Raw genomic sequence first — 14068 nt, forward strand, 5'->3', positions numbered from 1 at the left:
AACTTCCCTTTTTCTGTCAGTGGTAGAATATTTTTAAAATCATACAAATTACAATTTCAGAATTCTCTTTCATTCATCTCTTCATCAACCTTTTCATGAAGTCATCAAATCCTAGTAATACTAATTCAAAATTATTCTGGCAATATTTGTTTATTTTTAAAACTACCATTACCAGTCTAGTGTAAAGTACCTCCCCTAGACTTCGGACTAAATTAAAATTTTTGTAGGCAGTATCTAAAACTAATGAATAATTCACATTTAGTTACCACCACATTACATATTTCCCCCAAAGTAATTCACTCATACTGTTATCTGTTTTTTAAAAATGCCATTTTCTTCCCTCTACATAGTTAAATTCTCCTAATACCAGATTCTCTAGGATTAAAATTCAATTGTTTCTTTCTTTATACAATATGCCACATTTACACCAAAACCATGATTTTTCTCCCTTGTTGAACTGCTACATCAAACACAAAACACATGGGTTTGTATGATCATGTGACAAATACGTGATCTAGGTGATAATCTTCATATATATGGAGATAGGAATAAAACAAACAACCCAATAACAGTAACAAAAAAACCCTCTTTTTTTTTTTTTTTTTTTTTTGGTGCTGGGGATTGAACCCAGGGCATTGTGCTTGCAAGGCAAGCACTCTACCAACTGAGCTATATCCCCAGCCCAAAAAACCCTCTTATTTTGTAATTTTTTTTCTGTAGTACCCACAGTGGCTTATAATGTAATAGATATTTGTTGACTGAATTTTTCAACAAAATCATTTAGGCATTTAGGGTGTAATCTATACACTTATTTAAGAGCTTTACCTTTAACAAAGATTCCAGAATCCAAGAAATCTGAGTTTCAGTTCTGCTAAAATACCTACATGAGACTAGGTAGTGACTACATACAAAGATGTCCTCTGGATATAGAATTTGTCTATATAATAACTGCTTGTAATAAATATTAGCTATTCTCTTATAAATGGGATTTTCTCTTAAATTCCTTGTGAGTATTTGTTAGAGATTCAATTTGTTACCCAAGCTGTGGATTTATGGGATTTACATCTTTAAAACCAATTCCAGCATAATTTCACACAGAAGCCTTTCAGAAGTTAACCAGGACAACACCCCAAATAAATCTTCCCTTTGAGAAGAATAAATGCTCCATGAAAATAATGAATACATCACTTAAACTTAAAGCATGATGTCTGTGCAACCCCAAGCTCTACTCCAACCACCCAAGCGCCTCTACAGTCTATTACTCTACCCCACCCCATTTTCTATTACCTATTCAGTTGCACTTGCCCAGTACCATTACTTTAATTCAATTCCCTACACCAAATCTTATTTCATACTGCTTGGTTCTGTACCTATATGACCTGAAATTCTTGCTCTTGAGTTATTTTCCATTGAACTCTAAATTGCCCTGCCCACTTACTAAATAGGCACTCAAGTCTTTCATAGCATCTCTGAATTATCTCCTGAATCATAATAGAATCAGGTAGCCAAACAGGACTCTCCAGTTTTCTATTAAAAGCACTGTCCCAATAAAGCTATACTAATACTTCTCAATATATTCAACAGCTACTTATGACACAAGTGACAAATAATGATAGAGTAGTATTTATCCAAATTTTCAGAGCCTATGCTTAATATATCCACATTCACATGAAAATTTAACACCAAGTACAAGATGAATTAGAGTATTTACTTGTGTGATATAGGCAAATCTGTGCCATAGTAGTTCAAAGAGCAATATCAATATCTGTTTGCACCTGAGCCCTCTAGAGAACCAAAATAAAGAGTAGAAAGGGACTAGGCAGTCAATTCAAAATTCCCATTTTTAAAGAGGAGGAAATTAGGCTGGGCATGGTGGCCCATGCCTATACTACCAATTACCCAGGAGGCTGAGGCAGGAGGATCATGGGTTCAAGGTCAGCCTGGGCAACTTAGTGAGACTCTGCCACAAAATGAAAATAAACACAGCTAGGGAAGAAGCACGGTGGTAGGGCACCCCTGGGTTCAATACCCAGTATGGTAAAGTGGAAGAAATTGGGTGACAAGAATCATACAGGAAAAACTTTATGGAGGAAATAAGCGTTTAAGTGAACTTTGAAGGATCTGAACCGATTAGGAAAGAGAAAGAAATCCCTGAGAGCAGAGAAAAAAAAAAAAAAAAAAAAAACAAAGGCAGAGAAGCAATTTGATTTAATAAATATTCATGGAAAGAATTTTTATATAGCTACCATGAGCCAGTCCCTGTGCTAAGTCCCTTTGATAGATTTGCATTTGCTCCTAATAAACAGCCTTTTATTATCATCTCTACTTTATATAGCAGATAAATTTCAAGATTCACAGTGTCAAAAATGAAACATGAAACCCCTGGTTATTTCAGTGCAAAGACCATACTCTATGTTCTTTACAATATCACAGATTTCCCCATCTATTACTTAAATAATACTCTTATCTTTTCCAGCCCTCTTTTCACCCTTTGTGTGATGCTGAGGTCTTTATCATCTCTAAAAGTTTCTTGAGGTGCACTTGGTCCCTTAGAAAATATTTCAATTCTCATGCTCAATCACACTCATTCTCCTAAAATGGGGCTATGAAAAAATGAATACAAGCCAGGCACAATGACACACACCTGTGATCCCAGCAACTTGACAGGCTGAGTCAGGAGGATCACAAGTGCAAGGCCAGCCAGAGCAACTTAGAGAGACCCTGTCTCAAAATTAAAAATAAAAAGGGCCTCAGGATATAGCTTAGTGGTAGAGCACAGGGAGGGGTAGGAAAATACAAGCTATCAACCCAAGATATGTTACATTTGACACTTTTGACATATTTACAAGGAACTACCATCTTCTTTTCAGAATAAATTGGTTTTATTACCACACTGTCATCTATTTAGTGGGTTTGATTACCTAGTTAATAATGCCTCCATCATTATAAACTAAAATATATTCTTAAACTGCCATAAATAAATATATGCCCTCCAGAAAAGTAAAAATCCAATGTGACATGCCCAGGAAACATCTAACACCAGAAGGTACTGAATTACTAGATGCCTTTATGGCAAACATATGGTTATGCAGATAACTACCTTCCATGAATTAACTCATTCACAGGACCATCTTGAACAAAGAATAAGGTGTTTAACCTGCCCCAATCTAATCAGGAAAGTGGAGCATGTATCTAACAACAACAAAAATTAAGAGAGCCTTAACAAGAATTTTTAAAAGAGCATTATGGGGAAGTAGGGAAAAGGGAAAAATCACTTGGAGTGAAGGAATTAGAGATACAGGTTTTGGTAGGTGATTTGCACCAATAATTTATAAAGTCCCAGGGGCTGGGGATATAGCTCAGTTCGTAAAGTGATTGCCTCGTAAGCATAAGGCCCTGCGTTCAATCCCCAGCACCGTGAAAAAAAAAAAAAAAAAAAAAAAAAGTTATAAAGTCCCTACTTTGAAGAGTAGAGATTGCTTAAATATACTTGGTACAACCCTTGGAGAATAAGATAAATATAGTAAAAGGTTTCTAAAGCTTAGGCTGGCCATAGGAACATATGAAAATTCTTAAATATCATTTAGAAATATACCTAATGGCCTGATCCACAAATGGGCTTGAAGGGTAGGAAGGCTATCTAAAGACTGAGACAGGGTGGAAAGGAGCATTGTGCACAGAAGGGAAAGTAGGAAAAAAATGAGGAAGCTAGAAAGTGAGAAGAATCTAGCAAAATGAGTACTTTGGTTTGCCTGGATTGAAACTATAAAGCCTTGAATGCCAGTTTAAGGAGCAGGAAAATGAGCAGGCGTAAGGTGCATTTATTTATATCATGGGGAAACCAAACAAGAAGATTTTAAAAGTTAACCAACAAACCCTGAGTGCTTTGTGTTAGGCATTTTGATATACAATAAAGAAATGCAGATTCCTAGCAATACTTATATTCAAAACAACTCAACATGCAGTGAGACAAATATGCATTATTACATTATATAACTACCATAAAATCTGATATAACAGCAATGAGTCAAGTTCTAAAAATCAATACAAAAACAATTATTTGGTGGTTAGGGCTGGCAAAGATCTTACAGAAGAGACAGAATCAACCCAAGCCTTGAAAGGTAAATAAAAAAAATTTCCTCAGTGAAAGACAGGGGGGTGATCAGGGAAGTAACTAAAGTCTGATTTGGTGAAATCTAATGAGACTAAGAGTGGAAAGAGTAACTAAGCAAACAATAAACTGTATATTCCAAGAGAGAGAGAATAAGTAAGAGTTAGCAATTCTACTCCCAGGTATATACCCAAGAAAATTAAAAACATGTCCATGAAAAACTTGTACACAGGTTTTCACAGCAGCATTATTGTTAACAACCAAAAAGTGAAAACAACTCAAATGCTCATCAACAGATGAATGGAGAAATACAGTGTGGTACAGTTACACAACTAAATATTATTCAGCCATTAGAAGGCATTAAGTTCTGATAGATACGTAACATGGATGAACATAGTTAAGTGAAAGAAGTCAGTCACAAGGAACCACATATTAGATGATTCTACTTGTATAAAATGTCCATAATAGGCAAACTTATAACTTTTTTTCCATCTTTCATATATCCATCTATCTCATTAGAGTTCACCCTTGTGCTAGACATATAGAAAGTTTATTTATACTGCATATAAAATGTATTTGAAACAATGGAAAATCGAACAACATAAACAAGCTATGATAAGCACTAAGTTTAAAAAAAAAAAAAGGTTACCATATTTTTTTCAGGCTGTTGATCCTGGCAGATGGTATTACAGTAGGGGCATATATGCAGCTTATATCACTTGAGAAATTCTCTTTTGTCCAATTATTTAAACAATTTAAAGGAATGTTTTATATAAGACACAGGATCATTGTTCTTCTGAGGAGGAAATAAGACTTTTCTGAATATCTTTTTTGGCCTGCTAGATGTGAAAAGCAGCAAATTTTTCTGTTTTAGGAGAATAACTACTGTTGATAAAAGTAATTTTATTGTAATTATCAAAAAATTTTTAAGTTGCAATTCCTTCCTGAAGCCACTCTGGTTAATTTTATTAAACCATTTTATCTGTTAGAAGGTACTTTTCTAACTGAAAGATACTGGTTTGTTTTTAAATTTGAGCAATACAAAGATGTAGTTTTTAATTCATAAACATAAAATATGAACTGTGAATTAAAAACAATTTTATTTTCACTGAAATTAAATCAATAGGTCATTATTCAAAAGCATATGTTCATCAATACAAATAAACTTTCATTTCTAAAAGTTTCTATTTGAGGATAAAATCCTAAAATAGCCCCTAAGTTGCACCACAATTCAGCTACTAAGAAAAAGCTAAGTAATGCTTCCCATGACTAAGTGGATTAATTCTTTAGCCCAAACACAATTACTGTTCTCCACACTGTTCCATTGAACATCTAAATAAGCATCCCAAAGCTTATTTCATTCAAAGAAAAGATCCAGACCAAAGAATAATCCCAATGTATGAAGTTTACATTTTGTGTAAAGTTTTTTTTTTAAAGGGAAAAATCTATAAGTGGTAATCAGGAAAAGAAATGAGTTATTTTAGACAGGTGTTGGGGATGACATCTATTGACTAAAAGATATCTTTGTTGAAGGAGTGCCGTGCAGATTTCAGAAGATGTCTTTTTCTCAAACCAATTAAATTTTCTTACTTAGTCCTTGAATCTACACTTTCCACAGCTGGCACACACATCAGCACTTAAAAGAATAGTTCTTTGAGACATAACCTATTACACGGAAAGAAATGTTTCATCCTACTGTTCATTTCCTTCCTTTAAAATTTTCCAATTTCAACCATGTATCAAGTGTTGCTTTTGCACTATTTACTAAACATTTTATTCTCTAGTACATTTTTAAATTTCAAAAACTTTGGTGTAATAGACATTTACTATAAGAGTATGGCCAGAACAGGTAAAGGGGGACAGGGGAAATGTGATATACTGAAACAATTCTCTATGGCTCAAGGGGCAAAATGAAAGAAAAAAAAATAGTTTATTATTTATTAATTTCAGATCAGAATTCTCTAACAATAACAAGTCATCTGATTATTGGATGGGTTGCCTTTTTAATACTTTCTGCTACTGAGATGTTTCCACAGAAGCTAGGTGACTAGATCACGGCATTAAAGAAAGACTGCCTATACATGAGGAAGTCTGGCCCAGATAACGTGTAGGGCTTCTAACTCTATAACTGGTCAGTTTCTACTCTTTTTTTATCTAAAATTGTGAAAGTACACTTGTTTAACCATCTGCACAGTGCACCTTGGGAAACTGTTACTGTTGAATTACTGTTGAAAAATTAAGATTTTACAAGAGAATTTTTAGCTCTTTTATATCACCTTTGCATTTAACTAAAGGATTATTCACTGTTAGGTGGTTTTCTACATCTCTGTCTCAAAGGACTTTAACAAACAATGCAAAATGTATTTTCACTAATCAAGCTATTTAGCTTAGGTCTCCTGATGAAGGCAGCATTTCCTTGTATTACTGAAAACTAGATTGCTCCAAGGAAGCAAGTGAATGGTCTCTTTTTTTACTTTTGGGCAAAAATGAAAATAAAATGTAAAATTCCTACCCAGTTTTGGTTCATGTTTGTGTTCATTAACAGGGGTTAAAAAGCCTGAACCTCACCTTTAGCAATTGCAGGTATAATCGGATTAATTTAAATGGTTATTAATGCTCTTTGGAATTCTAATTAGCCAGGGGGACAGCTGATGCAGACAGCCTTTGGGGAGGGAGCAGGATTATTCTCTCAATCAGAGTTCAAACTACTCTCAGAGCAGCACCCCTACATAATTTCTATCCACCCATTTTAGCAGAAACACAGGGGGTGTGGGAAGGAGTTGTAAAGAACATGAAGAAATACAAAGGACAAAAAGGTAAGAAGAAATAAGAATAAGAAAAAATATATATACTTTTGAAAAATGAACTGATGATTTTTCAAAAAAAGAAAAAGAAAGAAAGAAAAAGAAAGAAAGAAAGAAACCCACTGTACTTCCAACAAACAAAAATGACTTGTGAGAAAATAACTGTAAGATAGTTGGACTGGAATCTTACTTATGACAAATCAGAAAGACACAAAAATAAAAGTACTTTTCCCTTAGGAAAATATTTCTTTACCCTGCTTAACTAAAAATGCAAACTGCTTCATAGCTCAAAATGCTTCTCTAAATTTGCACATTAAACACACCAACAAATTGGCTAATTTTCCTAGTATAAATTCTAACACATGTAATCTTAAACAATATGAGACAGGAAATCAAAGAATAAGAAAAATCCATGCCCTTTAGTTAGAACTGCTTCACTTGTTTTAAGATTTTCAGTGATTTCAAAAATATACCAGAAGTTTTAACTCCAGGTAAAATGGAATAAGCACACTCTATTCTGCCTTTTCCATGGAATGCAAGTGTAAAATTTGGATAGAAAGCATAAAGTTAGCTAGTTTGGGAAGACTGAAAAGATCAGACTCTGAACAACCATCAAACTGGTAGCAAGTTTATCACTTTCCCCCTATGGATCCCTGGCCTATACTCAAAGGTCAAATTCTGGAAGTAGACACTTGGGTAGACAGAGTGAACTCCAGAAGAAGCCCTCTATTTCTAGGCTGAGGGATAGGAAAGCAGTCTATTAATGCCTGAGCATTAACTTTTCTTCTTTTCAATAGTCTCTTCTACCCAAGTCCCCAAGCAATTTTAGGATGGTGGTGGATAAGGTGATGGTAGCAGCAATGACACATGCAAGAGTCTAAAACCCTGAGGGAGGAAACCTTCCTCTTCAAAAGACTGCCCCAAACTCCAGCTTATTTTTTTCTGTCTTCCTGATCCTTGGCCTCAGATGCAGGCACAGCTGTAGGCACAGCTGTAAGTGCATCAGAAGTGGGTAATGAAAGTCCTAGCTCTGAGGCTGGAAGACCAAATAGAAAGGCCCAAGTAATCAAAACACACCAAGGAGACCATGAAAAGAAAATTACCCCAAAAAGTTGTTTATAAATTCCTGTGCTTACTCCTCAACTCAAGCTATGTATGCTGAAGCTGGAAAACTGAACTCTACAATAGAAAACTACCCAGTTACCAGGTAGACCAATATTTGGCACACATGTAGGATAGATCAGATTGTAAAAGAAAACTGCACAACCCACAGAAGTTTGGCTAGAACTTGCTACCTGAACCCAAGTGCACTGACTACTTACTAAAAAAAAAAATATCAACATTCACCAGGGGATTTGATGGAGACAAAGAGTATCATTGTGCGTACACTGTCAGGAAATAGTCCAAAATAATTTGACACATGAAGAATCAGGAAAACCTCAACTTATGAGGAACAAGAAATTAACAGATAACAACACTGAAATAAGATAACAAAAGATTTTTAAAGCCATTGTCATGCAAATGTTCCAGTAAGTGCTGACACTCTTAGAATTAATGGAAAGAAATTTTGAAAAAACAAAACATAAAGAAGAACCAAATGGAAAATTCAGAGATATGGAAAATGGAAAATACAATAACCAAACGAAAATCTCACTGTATAGGTTCAATAGCTGAATGATATGACGGAAGAAATCATCAGTGAACTTGAAGATAAATTAATAGAAAGCATGCAATCTTACCAGACAAAAAAGATGGAGGATCAATAGGAAGTAGAATAACATTTTTCATGCTTTTAAAAAATGAACTGTGAGACCAGAATTCTAGGGAAAATATCCTTAAATGAAGGTTAAATAAAGACACTCTCAGATGCAGCAAAACTAAGAGAATTTACTACCAGCAGACACGCTTGCTCTAAAAGAACTGCCAAAGAAAGTTCTTCAGGGATAAGAAATATGACATGAGAATGAAATTTAGTACATTAAAAATGAGGGAAGAAATGGTTATTGTCCTTCTCTTGACATCTTTAAATTATATTCTATTTGAAAACAAAGCAAAAGGTGTTACAGAATCTGATGAAGTTTTCAATGCAAATATAATACCTCAGATAAAAATATATCAAACAACTGAGAAATAACTCCACACACAACACAAGAAGGCAAGAAGACTTCATAACTGCCACTTTCAACTTTTAAATAAGGGTAACTATGTGAAAAATCAGATATCCATTGATCTTTAATAGCAAAGCCATTTTCCCCATTTCTTTCCATTGATCCTCTCTCCTCCCTAAGTGGAAACAAGTACATCAAAGACCTTGTGAGTACCTACTTGTGCATGATACTGTCAAGGTCACACACTGAAAAGATATATTCTTTGTCCTTTAGAAGTTTGAAATCTAAAATATTCAAATTCAACTTTAAAAAATAAGTAATGTATTAAAATAAACTAAAAAAATTGAGCAATGAATTTAAAGACTCAAATAAAAGACATTTAATGCTGGTAAAATCAATATACATGCTGTGCACAAAGAAAAAGGAAAAAGAAAAACCTTCATTGGAACATTGTTTTTCTTCTCTTATTTTAGAATAGCAAGGTATTCATACTGGAACAATAAACTTATCTTTTGTAAGTCAGAATTTTTGAATGCCAAATTGAAGAGATTGTTTCATTTTATATATCCTAGGTTATTGAATATGTGCAAATTCAGATACATAGAAACAAACACTTTGAAGAAAAGTCAATATCTTCCCCCATGTATTAATTAAAACCTAACCTTAGAGATAGATCATTTCATCTTTAATCTGGTTAGTTCTTAAAGATTTTATTCTTGGTCTGCAGAAAAATATTATCTTTGAATCTATAAACATTGAAGCAGCATAAATTTTGTCTGCTTTTAACTAAAATGTATGATATTCAATAATACTAATACATTCTTAAAATGCAGGCAAACCTCAGTTACTGCCAACTGTCCTCAATGTGTTTGTAACACCCTAAAGATTAAACAGTATAATGTCATAAATCCTATTACAGTATATAATCTCTAAATTACATTCAAGGGGATAAAAATATACAGCATATTAATGAACTTTACATTTTCATAACACCCTTTACACTGAAGTTGAGAACCTGTTACTTTGGATAAAAGTTTATAAAAATCCATCTCTCATAGCTATTAAATATAATTTATTCTGCTCATTCTTGGAGTCAGTTATTCTGAAAATGATGTCAGTCTTAGAAGTAGATTAACCTCTTTCATTTCTCCTGCCCCAAATTTCAAGATTTATATGCATGCAGTCCACAAGAGGTGGGCCAGGATAAAGTAGAGGATAAAAATCTAGACATAAATAAATAACATTGACCTAAATATGTATCATTACTCATGTTTAGAACCTTTTTTTTTTTTTTTTTTTTTTTGGGTAGTGCTGTGGGTCAAACACAGGGTCTTGAACACACTAGGCAAGCACTGACCCTATATCCCTAGACTTAGAACATGTTTTTTGTTGTATTATTTTTGTACCAGAGATTGAACCAAGGGAACTTAACCACTGTCCCACATCCCCAGCTCCTTTTTTCTATTTAGTTTAAAGACAGGGTCTTGCCAAGTTGCTTAGGGATGAACTTGCAGTTCTCCTGCCTCGGCCTCCCAAACCACTGGGATTACAGGCGTGCACCACTGTGCCCAGCCATAGCAGGAAAAGGAAACCTACAGATATTTAGATATAATAACCAACAATGAATATTCTTTATTAGGATCATGATTTTAAATTAACTTATTATTTTAGTGATTTATCCATTAATTACTTTTATCTTGCCTTAGAATTTGTTAATTATCCTGACATTTACAAATGTCAGATGTGAAACAGTAGTTTAATTCTTATCATTTAGATAAAGATTAAAATATTTATGGATGAAATAATTAGTAACTGGGATTTGCTTTTTTAAAAATCCAGAAGGGAGAGGAAAAAGTAAAGATGTAGATTAAACAAGATAGTCATGAGTTGTTTACTACTAATGACAAGTGACACAGAGGGAAATCTGTTATCTTTTCCACTTTTATATATTTTTAAAAATTTCCCATAAACAACTTAGAAATTTGGAACCACTTCATAATTAACTTCTCTATTTTCAAATCAAACTATATGTAATAAGAACATCTAATGGCAACAGTAAACAATAATAAAACTAACACTCCATTATACAATGGCTGCTTCCTAAGACTAGTATACCAAAATAACATGAGAACTCCAGTACCCATCTATCACTATGTTAATGGATCTCTGAGACTACAGATAATCTAACACTAGACAAATAGCTTTATATGCTAAAAAATCATTAATGATATTAATTTAATACAGTATGATTTCATTCTCAAACTCAAAAACTACCCAAAGTACTTGGCCTCAGCTCTTCTGTATTTTGAAATGAAACTGCAGCTTTGGTTTATTTCTTTAAGACAAAATTTCAGGTTACTTGGGTCCAAGAGGTCTACTGTCCAAGGTCATTTCACCCAATGTAAGAAACCCACAACATAACCTAGATGTTATCAGTCCAACTACTGCTTTTAATGCAGTGTATATCAAATTGTCCCTTTAACATACCAGATCCACACACCATTGCAACAGACTACAATTTTAAACAAGTATGAAAACACCAGGGTGATTTAAACACAGAATTAAAACCAATCTCCTTCTTTAGGGTACTGATACTATTTCCCTACTAATACCAAGAATAAAAAAGAAGAACTCCAGAAAGAGAGGTGTCAGGGGCTTCAGAATGGATGACAGATCAGGAGAGAAAAAAAATTCTGTTAGGCCCTACCAGTGAAAAGTAGAGCACTTCCAACTCTTCGAGCTCAGGCATATTTTTATTAAGTGATTGTTCCCTGGATGCAAGCCCATAATGACAATCAGAAAAACTGCCACTAAGCACTAAATAAAACAAGAAATAACTTACTTTACCAGTGAGCCAAAGTACTTGGTCTGAATCTTCAGATGACACACACTAAGTTGATTCTTAGCTCACTTTGGTTAACATTATTATACATATTTAATTGCTTCATAATAAGGTCTAACACAAAATCATTCAAAAAGTGTTAGCTTAACAGATATGAACTAGAGAAGGCTTCTAAAATTTACAAAGTAACACACAAGGATGAACATCAATATAATAGATTATGCTGAAAGACTGAGTATCCCTACAGGTAGAAACAACAAGAAAAATACAAAATTACAATACAAACATAATACAATTACAGATCAACTCTTCACTAACCCTTCACTGTGTAGGCAAAAAAGAAGGGTTTAAGGCAAGAAAAGGAATTGGGCTTGAATTTCCAAAACTACCAAAAGGTTAAGAGGAGACAGGATCAAGAGTAGAAGACAGGGTTGGGAACTTAGCTTAGTAGTAGAGAGTGCTTCCCTAGCGCAAATGAAGCCCTGGGTTCAATACCCAGCACTACAAAGGCGACATAGCATTGTCATTTTAAATGTCTGGGCTCTGAAGCAAGGTGGCTTGGGTTCAAATCCCAAGTATCTCACTTACTTGGGCATGTGAATTTACCTCTTCACAGTTATTTCCTCATCTGTAAATAAAAGATATTAGTACCACTTTGTTGGGTTGTTGTGTAAATGAAATCAGTTAATATATGTAAACCACTCAACAAAGAACAATGAGGAAATATCTGCTCTACTGTCATATTTTTACAGTAAACTGAAGCAAACTATTATTTTTGTAGGTCAAAATACTTCAGTTCAAGTGAATTAAAAGAAGGGAAGGTGAAAAAACTTGCTAATAATGCTTATGGAGGCCAAGAACTGCTAGAATTAACCTAGGAATATACTCAAGCAGCTTAAAATATAACTGAAGGTAAAGGATTTCTGCAGCAGGTTGAAAATAAACCTCATCTCAAATAATAAAGCATACAATTCAGTATGACTGACCTCTAAGGCAACCAATATTTTACACTGGATTGATTTTGAAAGTTGAACTAATATTTTATATTCAAGTATCTATCTTTTCCTCTGAGTCACAAAGTGAACATTCTCAATTTCAAAAGGTACATACTGTACTATTGAGATGTCTAATTTCAATCACATGAACGTTTTACAAAGCTAATGCTGATTTATAAGATTTTAATCCAAAAAATGCTAGTTTTTAGTCAAAATAACTTGTTAGAATATATTTACATTTCACAAATATTTACATTAATTTTTTATGTAAAATTACTTTTACTTCCCTAATGATTTCAGATTAACAACTTATTTACAATCTACCCTAAAGGCCATCAATCTCACAAATGGAAATGAATAACGTGTTAGGCGCGAGCGTGGGCGAAGGCTGAGGTCGCAAGATCTCTGGTTTTCATCGCATAGACACCGCTACTGTAAAGATGGTCAATGTACCTAAAACCCAAAGGGCTTTTTGTAAAAAGTGTGGCAAGCGCCACCCTCAAAAAGTGACCCAGTATAAGAAGGGCAAGGATTCCCTTTACGCCCAAGGAAAGAGGCACTATGATCGGAAACAGAGGGGCTACGGTGGGCAGACGAGGCCAATTTTCCGCAAGAAGGCTAAAACCACGAAGATGATCGTGCTCAGACTTGAATGCGTTGAGCCAAACTGCAGGATCCAAGAGGATGCTGTCCATCAAGAGATGCAAGCATTTTGAACTGGGAGGAGACAAGAAGAGAAAGGGCCAAGTGATCCAGTTTTAAAGCTTTTGATTTTTTTTCTTTTATTTTGAGGGGAAAATATTGAAGCTAGAAAAATTACCTGTTGAGAAATAAATAACAGCGATATAATCATATTCAAAAAATTAAAAATTAAAAAGTTAAAATGACAGCACAGTTTCAGAATAACCTGATTTTCCTCAAACCTATCTTATACATAGCTTTTGAACTACAAGGTAACTGTGGTTTTTAAAAGATATATAAAAACACATAAGCCAAAATAATGTTGATAATAAAGAGATAAAGGTACTTGTATAATCAAAGAAATTAAGATGCTACTCTCCAAATTTTATAAAAGGCTGATAACTGCAATTTTGTAATTTTTAAAAATTTTATAAAAAGGTCAGTCAAGAGTTTCAGTTCTCTCAGCATCAGATTAAAGCCTTAAATGTCAAGAAGAATAAACAATGACAAACTCTTCTGATAATAAC

General features: G+C 33.9%; 1 protein-coding gene and 1 pseudogene across 2 annotated transcripts in view; one reads left to right on the forward strand and one right to left on the reverse strand.

The window, feature by feature from the left end:
- Zcchc7 (zinc finger CCHC-type containing 7) overlaps window positions 1-14068 on the reverse strand; it is a 230164-nt gene that overhangs the window by 156472 nt on the left and 59624 nt on the right. The gene's annotated exons all lie outside the window — the stretch shown is intronic.
- On the forward strand, window positions 13301-13622 carry LOC124964892 (60S ribosomal protein L36a-like; annotated as a pseudogene).

This window comes from Sciurus carolinensis, chromosome 14 (genome assembly GCF_902686445.1).
Source record: "Sciurus carolinensis chromosome 14, mSciCar1.2, whole genome shotgun sequence".
Lineage (NCBI taxonomy): Eukaryota > Metazoa > Chordata > Mammalia > Rodentia > Sciuridae > Sciurus > Sciurus carolinensis.